General features: G+C 33.0%; 1 protein-coding gene across 2 annotated transcripts in view; it reads left to right on the top strand.

The window, feature by feature from the left end:
• CSMD3 (CUB and Sushi multiple domains 3) overlaps positions 1-8017 on the top strand; it is a 1097972-nt gene that overhangs the window by 185996 nt on the left and 903959 nt on the right. The window lies entirely within an intron of this gene.

Raw genomic sequence — 8017 nt, 5'->3', positions numbered from 1 at the left:
AAAAAAAAAAAAAAAAAAAAAAAAAGACTGGACCCTAGCACCCTGAGCAGTATGGAGAATGTACTAGAACACGCAGTGGTTGAAAAACTTTAGTTTTAACATTTATACCTAATCGGGAATGGGGAATAATCCAGTCAGAAATTCACAGGACGGTAAAAGCTGGAAAACACCCCAAAGCTCCCTGAGGGTGGGTACTTTTATAGTGAAGGAAACTGAGGCCCAGAGCTATGAAATGACTGGCCCAAGGTCATGTGATTAGTTTAAGGCTCATGTTGGTATTTGAGGGCGAGGCATTTTTGATGTAGTGGTTAAAGTTAAGGCCCTGATTTAAGACCTTCATCTGCCTTTTGTTGCTGTTGCTTTTCTGCTGTTTATTTACTCTTTGTGCCCCAGTTCTTCCCAAGTATGGATATGATAATACCTGATGGAGTTGCTAGAATTAAATTAAGGTTTGTGTAAAACAGGCCAGGGAGGTCTGATACATATTAACTGCTGGATAAATAATGATTGCAATAAATTATTATAGTCTGAATGGTGTTGGACCACTACACTGACATCCTAGTCTTTGAGTTGGTTAAGTCATGTTTCCCAGGACCTGAAGTCAAATTTATGGCGATGGAAGGAAGGATCTGGACCTTGTGGGTTAACTTCTGGGCATGACACAAATGAATGTTGGTTGATGGAAGTTAAACTCAGCTGACTATTAAAAGCTTGGGAGAACAAAGTTGAGCCACAGTTAAGTCTCTTTACCTCTAATTTAGGAAATGGAACTTTTTGTTTAATTTTTCAATAAGTATATTTTTTTAAAGGGAAGAATTGTATTGTTCTTTGAAATCATTTTGTATTTCAGTCTTTTGCCAGCAGTGTTTGAGGGTTATGAATAGAATCACGGCCATGTTGTACATTTGCTGAAATTATGCTTGGAGTAGAGGTAAAGAGCTGTGTGGGAAGTCGCCTGTGCATGTGCACAAGCAAACAAGCTAGGTAACTGGATCCTGAGAAGGCTAGAATGAACTGTGTTACTAGAGTAAATGTTGCGCAAGAATCAGATTTTCTAACCTGTCTGAAAATGGGTGTCAGCATTGTTCCACACCTTATTATCTCTACTCTGCAGTTCAACTAGCACATTATTTTCCAAGGACCATAAGGGTAAATGTTTTGATAGAAGTTGTTGCTGCAGTTTTGGCAACCATGCTGTAATATCCTTTCAGTTACAAAGTTCACTTTGCCCTGCAAGATAACTTAAGGGCATGAAGTGACAGTTGGTAAGCATTAATACAGGCTCAAGAGACTTGAAATCCAGGCCCAGCATGGTAACTAGCACGTGAACCACCTTGGTTTTCACATCTTTAAAATGGGAATGAGAAGTCTCCTGGACACCTTATCATTCATTAGGGGGCTCTTGGGAAGGACAGATAAGATGGTGCATGGGAAACTGTTTTGAAGAGTGTAGTGAATTGTGCAAATAGAAGAATCTACAACTCATAACATTCCTAGGAAATAATAAAAGTGCCTGAACATAGTTGCAACCTATATAGCTTACTGTAGAATTTTGTCAGGAAAGTGCAGATTGAATGATTTGTTACTGCAACAGCTATACATTTAAATTAAGTTTAACTGGGACTTCCCTGTCAGTCCAGTGGTTAAGACTCTATGCTTTCACTGCGAGGGGTGCGGGTTTGATCCCTTGTTGGGGAACTGGGATCCCGCATGCTGTGGGGCATGGCCAAAAAATAAATAAATATAATTTAAATTAAGTTTAACTGTGACCTTTGAACATTATTTGGAGATTTTTTTAAAAGGATTTAGGGAATCTGCAGCAATATGGTTTGAGTGTTCACATCTTAAACCTACTTAGCTTAAGAGAAAAAGAAAGTGTTATGGAAAAATTGATTCCAATAGTCCTGTCAACAAAAAACAAAACTCAAAACTGTAAACAAGGCAGTATGATCTATTTGTAAATGGATGAGCATTTACAATAAGACCACTTCATATTTTATGTACTTTTTTCTCCCTTTAAATGTTTTTATTTTTTGACTAGATGCACAGGTAGTAAAATAAGAAGGTACAAAAAGTAGTAGTAAAATGGTTTATTTGTGACTAGAATCAGTTCCTTTTAAGTGGTTATGTTCCAATCTAAGAGTTACAGTTTCTTATTTTCCTTAAAACTCAAGAGTTTTAGAACCACTAAGATGGTGTAACTGGGCAATACCTGGTAATAGTAAAAAAATCACTGCTAATGTTGAGTACATACTGTAAGCCAGTTACTGTCATGAGCACTTTACATGCATTTTGTTTATACAATAACCCTGAGAAGTAGGTAGTGCTAATCTCATTTTAAAGATGGAAAAACTGAGGCCAGAGGTTAGTAATTCACCCACTATGCCAATTTATTAAGTAGTTGAGGCAGGATTATGACATTTAAATTCCTGCTCATAAACGCTGCCAAATGTCTAACTGTGACCTTGGACCAGTTCTGTAATTTATTTTAGCTTTTGTTTCCTCATATGTCAAATGGAGATGACATATGAGGTTCTTGAACTTCCTATGGTTCTTGTTAGGATTAAATTAGATAACTTAAGGTATCTAAAACCCACAAGTCTTAAAATTTTAAAAGGGTATGTTGTGAATGGATAGCTTCCATGAAAGAAAGACTACCTCATTTTTTATTACACACTACCATTGTTTAAAATCACATTTTTTTTTAAACAACCAAAAGCAATAGCCAGGTCATTTCTTCTGTTTCTCTCTCTAATTTCTCATGGATTAAAGGAATTACAGTTGAAACTTCCTAACATTTAAGAGACAAAGTCACACAAAGAAAAGCCCAGAACCAAATGGCTTCATTGGTGAATTCTACCAAATACTTGAGGAAAAATTATCAATCCTTCCCAACTCTTCCAAAAACAGAATTAGGGAGAACACTTCCCAACTCATTCTATGAGGCCAATATTACCCTGTACCAAAATCAAACACTTCACAAGAAAAGAAAATCATAGACCAATATGTGTTATGAAAATAGATGTGAAAATTGGCTCAACTTGAAAAGATAAAATATAAACATTTAAATTTAATAAACTTAAAAATAAATTGAGCTTCCATTTGTTTTAAAGATTTCTTTTTTTTCTGAATGGAATTTTTTTCTTAATCAGCTCTTGAGGATAAAGTTTGAGAGGTGACAAATTTAATATTTATATAATGTTTGCCCATTCCTAAATTTGAACTAAATAGTTGTCTGGATTTGCTAAAATTTGATGCAGAATATGTCTGTTTCTGTGAAATAGAATATTTCGTGTTCAGTTGAAGTCTCATGTATATTAGTAAATATATAGTATTTATATTCCTCTGTCTAGCTTTTTTCATTTAGCATAGTAAATAGCTTGTGGTTGGGTACTTTCTTTTTTTCATTCTGACTATATTTATCTTATAATTAGAGTTTATAGTCTGTTTATAGTTAACTTAAGTATCTCTGTAGTAGGGTGAATATCTACCATAATCTTATACCATAATATTTGTATTCTAGTTGCTCCGCCAATTCAGTGTTTTTATTTTCTTCTTCATTGTTCTTTTTCTTCGATCAATAAATTTTTTTTGTTTTATCCTTCCATTCCAATTTGATCTTCCACCTTAGTTATAATTTTTATTCCATTCATAATTAATATTCTATTTTGTTTATAATTGCAAGTTTAAAAAATCTGGATACTGAATATAATTTTAGTTTCTGGGCATAATCTATTTTTATAAGATATTCTTTTTTACTTTACAGTCAAGAATTTATTAAAAGGAATCTAAGGATTACTACTTTAATGACACAATGGCTTCAACCATGATATTGTTTAGAAATAAATCAGTGTAGATAGACACAGATATATGAGTAATTATTCATTGAATATGACATCAATTTATGCATATGAGTTTAATTGATATGAGTTAATTGATATTATAGCTTCAATTCAGTATAATTTCAAATGTTATTACTGATTTAATGACATAACGTTTAGTATTGATTTTTAGATATTATATCTAATAATTTCATTTTTGAAAATAAGAGGATTAAGCCTACAAAAATTGTGGAAATAACAAGAACTTATAGTTATCAATTATTAAAATTTATTTCTTAGCTTTTGTACTTGCAGAGTCTAACTCAACTTTAATCTGATTTTTTAAAATATTGCTAGGGAAATGATTAGAAGGATAAAAACTAAATGTTCCACCTACATAAAAATAGTGTTATGAAACACTAAATCTGTTGCAGCTGGAAACACATTTGTGGGTGGAACACTTACAATAGAGTTTCCCAGACTGTTTCTTTCTTTTAGTTTAGGTTGAGTTTTTATGAGAGTAATGTTCGTAAAAGAGCCAATGAGCCAACAAATGTCACTTATGGGTGATCAAATACCATAGTGAAGGCAAGGTATTTGATTACCTGAAAAGTTATGCTCTAACACACTGGACATTACTCCTATAATAGAAGTTGATACAAAAAAAAAAGTTGATTTGATAATGACTACGTTTTTTTAAACCACATGAGAGGTTAAAAATTCAGCTTTTCACTTTCACTTTTACTGTTAGGCTGCCCAGATCCTTGCTGTTCAAAATGTAGTTCATAGAATCAGCAGCTGTAATCACCTGACAGCATATTAGAAATGAAAATATTGGGCCTCATCTCTGAATTACATTGTTCATTTTAATATATCACCAAATGATATTAATGTATATTACAATATGAGAAATCCTGTCTGGATAACTTAAGGTCATCTCCAAACAGTGAAAAAGATAGAAGAAAATAAGAGTGATGTGTCTTTAAAAATTGACCAAATTGAAAAATAACTTGAACCGTGTTTTTTTCCTCTAATTATCATGGTTAAAATTGATGATAGTAATTTAGTTCTTTAATATTTTTCAATAAGTTTAAAACTAAGTTTTTAAAAAACGCAAAGTATGTAAAATATACGTTCTTCCACTATTAACCAATGTCAGGAAAAGTACATGGAAGTTACATACCAATACTTTTAATGTTTTAATTACATACAGTTATAATTTTGTCTTCTTCAGAGCTTTCTTGAATTTTCAAGCCAAATGAGATAAAATTATAAGCTTATTTTTAAATGCAATATACGTAATCATCTCATTCACTTAAGGTCAAACCTTTTATAGAGAGTTATTAAAATTGTGCTTGATTTTCACTTAATCTTTTTGGGAAAAAGTGACTTGAAATTACTCTTGAAATGCATCAGATTTTTTGATATGTACATTTAGGACTGATATTCAGCTGGTAGGCAGTGAGTATAGTTTGTGTCTAAATGATTGTTCACTTTTAATGCCAAACCAGATGTGAGTAGCACTCCTGTTTTTAGGGAAAAGGAATTTCCCATAATTTTTTTTAGAAAACTGCTCCCAAATTGTCTTTCCCCTTCCGTGTGTTTATATAAAATGTTATCATCTATCTATGCCTATTAGAATATATACTTTCTGAAGGAAAGTATTTTTGTGTATTATATTTAGTAATATGCATCTATGCCATAAAACTCTCAATAAATTTTAGTTTAATGAAATAAATTTTTCCACATATAATTTTTATAACAAACTCAAAATTAAAATTGATCACCATAAATTATGACATTTGCTGACACCAAAAAGATCAAATATAATTTAGTTTACTTTGAAAATATTTCTACAAAAGCATTCCTAGATACCATTTTGCAGCAACAAAATTAGTGAACCATAAATGCTCTTACATTCCATTACACTAAAGTGCACTCTGTGCCTATGGTGTCATCTTATGAAATGACATGCTTTTGGAAAGGTACATATTCATGATCCAAATTTTTTCAACTATTGGCAAATAGCCTCAAATAATTATTCAGGATAAGAAAAAATCTTTATGAAACAGAAATATCTGTTGTTTCTGTATAGCAATCTTAAAAAGCTCTAGCTAGGGCTTCCCTGGTGGCTCAGTGGTTGAGAGTCTGCCTGCAGATGCAGGGAACACGGGTTCGTGCCCCGGTCCAGGAAGATCCCATATGCCGCGGAGCGGCTGGGCCCATGAGCCATGGCCGCTGAGCCTGCGCGTCTGGAGCCTGTGCTCCGCAACGGGAGAGGCCACAACAGTGAGAGGCCCGCGTACCGCAAAAAAAAAAAAACTCTAGCTATAGGAAAATGGTTAAATAATTTATAGCTTACAAGCAAAGACTAACAATTATGACTATGGTGAGTTTAGGAAATGATTATGATAATATTTATGCTAAGTAAAAGAGAAGAATACAAAATTTTGTCAGGAATCCTGAATGTATCCATACACAAGTATGTAAATATGCATATATTCAAAGAAATACAAAGTTGAAATAGAGTTAAGGAGATAACTACATGTGCTAGTTTCTGATTTTTTAAAATGACTTGCATTTATAGTGATGAAAACGAACAGAAGTGGCAAGTGTAAAGGGCAGATTTGCATACTTAATTGTGAAATTAGGATTGTTGTAAATCATGTCCATATTAAAAAATTAAAATTAACTGAGAAAATTTAATCTGAAGGAGATGAGTATTTTATAGAAAATACGATAACCTGATAGACATTTTCAAACATTTGAAAAACTAACATAGGGAAAAGGGACTAAATTGGCTAATAGAAGAAAAAACTAAAGAGCATAATTAAAACCAAAGTTTCTGGGAGTCAGTATTAAAACATTAGTAACATGGTAATGCTTAGTGTAATGTAAAGCTTTTAAATAAAATCAGTTTTTTAAAAATGGAATGGACAGAAGTATTAGGTATTTGGTGAATGGGAGTATTCAGTAGTCTTTGTATTACCCTTGTATAGGATGTTTTTGAAGAGATTCTTGTATTGCATTTGCTGGAAGTTAGGCTCAAAATATCTAAACTCATAATCCTTTGATTCTAATAGCACCTGCCCTTAATTTTAAACAAAAGATCTCTGGGGCTGTAGAGTGACTTATAGATTGTACGAGCAGAATTAGTCACATACAGGAAGTTGGGCATCACAAAAATTAGTGAAGAATTCTAAAACTGAAAGGAAGATTAGAGATCATTTCAGCTACTCCCATAATTTTACAATGGATGAAATTGAGGTTCAGAGATATTAAATTTAATTAAGTCAACAGTTGTTATCCTTATTTATCTAGCAGCTGCTCAAGGCAATTTTAAAACATCTGGCAATTGAGACAGACTATTCAGTGGAGATCTTCACTAGCAATTCTTATAGTCCTTAATTTCTATCCCTATATTAGTTTAAAACATCAGAAACCAAAGGACTCAACCTAGTATTTCAGCATTCCACAGACGTGCTTTCATGGATATAGTTAATTCAAGAATCTCATGATGAGTTTCCTCTCTGTGTGTAGGCTCCATGCTGGGTATGGTGGACACAGTGGTAAATACTGCAGTCACAATCCTTATCTTCATGTGGTATGGAATCTAGGCAAATGGCCAGGAATATAGATGTAGAAAGTGTAATTGTAAGTGTGATGAGTATTATCTAGTCAAATTATTTGGCACTACAGTGTATGTAGCAAAGGCATGCACCCTATCTAGGATTGGAAGTGAGGAAGGAGCAGAAAACATTAGAGAGACAAAACTCAAGAGCAAAGATTCAGCAACAAGGTGGGCAAATGGTATATCTTACATAAGGTTTACACAGCCTTAAAAATTTTAGAGGGGAAAATCTGTGTAGGAATTATACATTTAAATGTATCTATTCTGTGATTGCCAAACTTTGATTACCTATTTTCTTAATTCACTCCTTTATAAATTCTATGAACTCAGGTTATGTCTGCCATGCTCTTTGGCAATATGCCCACGTTCCTAGGATAGCGTCTAACATATACTGGGAATAAATGAGTAAATACACAGTAAGTAGTGAGTATGATTTTCCACTGACAGGTATGTAACAGATCCACTTTAAAAAATTTTTCTTTAATTGAACTTAATTTTTATTTCAAGTATCCATAGTGGTGGACGATCTCACATAAGCCATTCTGTGGTCCTCACATTCGTCAAG

This window comes from Lipotes vexillifer, unplaced genomic scaffold, assembly GCF_000442215.2.
Source record: "Lipotes vexillifer unplaced genomic scaffold, Lipotes_vexillifer_v1.1 scaffold1679, whole genome shotgun sequence".
Taxonomy (NCBI): Eukaryota; Metazoa; Chordata; class Mammalia; order Artiodactyla; family Lipotidae; genus Lipotes; species Lipotes vexillifer.
Note: the sequence above shows the minus strand (reverse complement) of the source record. Positions and strands in the feature narration are given on the sequence as shown.